The sequence below is a fragment of the Oratosquilla oratoria genome, chromosome 28, assembly GCF_046742065.1.
Source record: "Oratosquilla oratoria isolate Oo_2021 chromosome 28, ASM4674206v1, whole genome shotgun sequence".
NCBI classification, from domain to species: domain Eukaryota; kingdom Metazoa; phylum Arthropoda; class Malacostraca; order Stomatopoda; family Squillidae; genus Oratosquilla; species Oratosquilla oratoria.
Window position 1 is genome coordinate 22,130,219 of NC_134804.1, and position 5,000 is coordinate 22,135,218.

Genomic DNA, 5,000 nt, shown 5'->3' on the forward strand with positions numbered 1-5,000 from the left:
ATGTTAGGTTAAATTTGGTCAGTTTAGGCTTAAGATAAGTTAGTTTAGACTGACTCAAGTTAAGTTAGATTGGACAGGTTAGATTTGGTTGTGTAAGGCTAGGCCAGGGTGGATTAGGGTAGGTTAGGATAGGTTGCTGTGGTTTGGGTGGGTTAAATTGGATTGCATTTGGGTTATGTTATGTTATGTTATGTTATGTTATGTTATGTTATGTTGTTATGTTATGTTATGTTATGTTATGTTATGTTATGTCATGTCATGTCATGTTATGTTATGTTATGTTATGTTGTTATGTTATGTTATGTTATGTTATGTTATGTTATGTTATGTTATGTTATGAATTCCATCAACATTACTATATATTCGATTCCTTTGCTTTTCTTACAAAATCATCTACATGATAAAAAGCCTACGTAGGAAACATTCCATGTTGTGTACTAACTGACTTATGGTTTGTCGCAATTATCACATGTACAACCACTCGTAAAGTTTGTTGGGGTTAGCGTGTCTCCCTGTCAATCAAGACATCGCCATTTCTTAAAGGCACATCCTCGTGGAGCCTCGTGACAGCTTACACACCACAATATATGAGTCGGAATAAAAGACGTGATTCACCGTCGAGAAGTCAAAGATGAGTGTTCAAATGGCAAATGAATTACTCCTACTATAAGTAATTAGAGCCAAATCGTGTATTAACATTACAGGGATTAACCGAGAAGACACTCGAGAAGTAGGATACCAAGACATGAGGACAACTCCTAAACATGTCAAAAATCCTGTTAATCCTCTTCTTGTATAGCGACATTGGGCGCAAATTAAATTTTCAGTTCTAAGTAATTTGATTTCCGGGTTTAGCAAGTTAGAAAACAAAAGGATAAATTTCCTAGATAGTTCTATCATCAAATATTAATGCTAGGTAGTAACGTGTTTATATCAGTTGATAATTCATCATGTATTTGTAGTAGTGTTTTAAATAGTGTTAAGAAGTGCTTGAAGTAGTGTTAGAAACATAGATATTACATAATAAATCCGTCACTGCCTTGTTTAAAGATATGAAAAGGAATACTAATACTGTAGATCAGTTTTATTTGAGTTAAATTTATTATAATCTTTGGTAAGATGACCATGTCCAAACAAGCAATGAACCACGTGAATCTACCTTGTTCAGTCGCCTGGGAAATTAATTTCTAATACTCTCCTCACCCGGAATAATTAATTTGTTTTCACATTGTTTGCCGCAAAGTTATCTATTCACTCCCGTGCCACCCTTCCCGGTAGCGAAGAAGTTAATGTCGTACATTTGTTTCTTCTCTACATTTGCCAGCGCGATGCTTTGCAAGTGGTCTAAATCCGGACCTCCAGTGAAGTTTGAACGAGCTACAATCTACTCATCACGATATTTGCACACATTCATACGTCAAAGAAGAGGCTACAAATCACAAATATTGTCTAACGAGATGATTAGTGTCAGTGCTCCCCACCTGCCCAAAATATATTATGTCCTATTTTGCTATCTGCTTTAACATGTAACACTGTTCTTGTATTAATTCTGAAATATTAGTAAACTGGAAATAGGTTTGTGCGAAAATACACGCATTCACCCTACACACATTACACAGCCTGCACACACACGCACGCGCACTCACACACACACATACAAACGCACACACACACACACACACACACACACACACACACACACACACACACACACACACACACACACACACACACACACACACACACACACACACACACACACACACACACACACACACACACACACACACACACACACAAACACACACATATGCACACACACACACACACACACACACACACACACACACACACACACACACACACACACACACACACACACACACACACACACACACACAAACACACACACACACACAAACACACACACACACATACACACACACACACACACACACACACACACACACACACGCACGCACGCACGCACGTACACAAGCACGCACGTACATTTACACACATATACACACAAAGGCATGTAACAGATAGGAAGAGGTCAATAAAGATAAGTACATGAAATCAATTACATTTGCTACTGTAAAAAATTAAGATTACTATATCTTTCAAAATGTTTCTGGAAAAGGACGGTAATAGTCGTATAAAATCACTTTCCCTTTCTAGTTCATCGCCATATCACCTCCTAATACATGTCTTCCGATATTTCTGTGTGCAACCATACATACATATACCAAAGGCTTTTTCCCCCTACACGGGGGGTAGCCAAAAAGAAAACGGCACAGAAACCACTCCCACCCATTCCATTTCCTATATATTCCACTCCCTTCCACCCTCCTTCCTCCCTCTTATCAAGGTACCTCCTGGATGACGGGTCATCCCTGCATCCTATCCACTGGTATGTAAGCATCACCTGAAAATCGCTATGTATATCGTCATATGTAAGTGCCGTCTGTCCCAGATAGAAGAACTACAATCACTGGTTTCACGATCGCTCCTCAGGGCACGATGCTAAGAAACCTTGTTATGTCAGCATCAATCGACCTTTCCTAATAGCTGTCTCCTGATCTTCAGATCAGATGAAAAGTTATAGAAACACACACACACATTCACGCACACACACTTAAACACATGTACACACATGTGTATATAATGGCACTTTCAAGCACAAATAAACACACATACATAAACACAAATATAGATACACAAAAATGCGTAAAAATAGATACAAAAACATATAAACACACATACACACACACACACACACACACACACACACACACACACACACACACACACACACACACACACACACACACGCACACACACACGCACATGCATGCATGCATGAAGACAAACACATGCACACACACAAATACACCCGTACACACACATATACAAACACATACACATGCATACACACACACACAAACATACACACTCATACACAAAACACACACACACGTGCGCGCACACACACACACACACACACACACACACACACACACACACACACACACACACACACACACACACACACACACACACACACACACACACACACACACACACACACACACACGTCGATCGTCACAGTGACAACACGCATAAATTGGAGCTTCTGAGAAAGACTTTAAAAACTGAACGTCTTAACAGTGATACAATTGCAGAATGTCTTGGGTGTGATATATGGAAAGGGGAGTGCTCACGGATACCCGAAATGGTTCATTTACAACGTAAATAGTGTGTAATTGAAGTAAAATGAAAGAAAAATATGACGGGCCAGAGGAACCTCAAGATGACCGTCCGTCGCTTTACAATACAAACATGTACCCAAAGCCATCTACTGGCGCAAGGGCGAAGCAAAATGTAGGCATAGGCTTCAGATCACCGATAGGTACGAAAAGGTTTCTACTTGATAATGACGATGAGGGTCATTTCTCTAGAATTAGTGGATATGAAAGAAGCCTTTTTAGTAGAATTATAGACATAGAGATGGACATGAAAAATAGGAACGAATCGTGGTGGTAAGAAACTATCGAATTATGAAAGACAAATAAAGACTTTAATAAGGAAGTGACTTAAAAAAATAAATACTTGAATAAAAGAAAATGTAAGTGCACTAAAAAAAAACAAAACTTGTCGAGTTAAAATATGAAAATGAGAGAATAAATTATAATGAAAACACATATAATGATGCCATAAGGATGAACGGATAAAAACAATTCCAAGGAAGCGGGAAAAAGCATCGGTAAAGACGATTTGTAATAACTCAGGGATAATGGGAAAAAGACAAAGAAGATAATGTAATTTTCAAAAAAATATTTCATTAATAAATGGAGAAAGCCAAAGATGCAGTCATTAAGGTAATTAAAAAAAGAAAATATTGTAAGAGATACAGTAGACAAAAAATAAAAAAATAAAAAATCAATTTTAAAATATGGCCTGAAGGAAATTTTTAACCCAAACTGACTCCTGAAATATAAAGAGGACAAAAAATAGGCAAGAACTGTTCTAAAAGTAGTACAAGATAAAGCGCAAGAAATAGAAAATGAAATAGGGGAAGTACACAGAATTCGTAAATATGCAGAAGGAAATGGAAATTTCGACCGCTAAAGGTCACAAATCGCAATAGAAGAAGTCTTAGCAAGAACAGGAAAGTGAGCAAGAAACGAACACAATAAAAATATATGGATAAAAAGACATGAATGATGAGGAAAGAGAAAAAATCAAGACATTAAAAAACGAAGTTAAAGAAAAAAAACAGAGACTGAGGTAACGCAGTTCTATTGGAGAGTGTTAGATATGAGACTGAAAACATGGTATATTAAAAAAACAAACAAAAAAAAACATAAAGGTCCAGAGAACGAAATGGAGGGAATAGAAAATTATAATTAGCTTATACCAATATAGATGGATTAATCTCAGGATTAAACAAACAAAACGATTACCTGTCAAAAGTAAACCCAGACGAAATGGAAATTGTGGACACAAAATCAAGGGGTCCACTAGTACCAAACAGTGTTGGGCATGGATTATATAATCACTGACTTAGAAATAGGGAGGAGAAACAAGGTGGAGGAATCATGTTCCTGGTCAAGGAAAACTTAAATGTGACGCAATTTACAAATGGAGAGAAGAGGGTGGAGATGATCACAATAAAAGTTGAAGATCGTGACATGAAAAGCAGAAAGTTTGCAGTGATTTTTGTGCCCCCAAGAACGAGGTCTTGGAGAAAGAGATTATCCCAAAATATTAAATGATGCGAGATCTTCATTAAAAGAGAAGGATGAAGGATGAAAATAACGCGGTACTCATGGGATATTCTAATTATAAGAAATATGTTGGGAAGAGATAATAGTGAAAGTTGGGGAAATGTATTACTCGACATGCCTATAGAACATACAATGAAACAATCGGTAAAAGAAAACACTAGATTTAGAAAAAAATGAAGAACCATCGAGACTAGATTTATTGTTTACGTC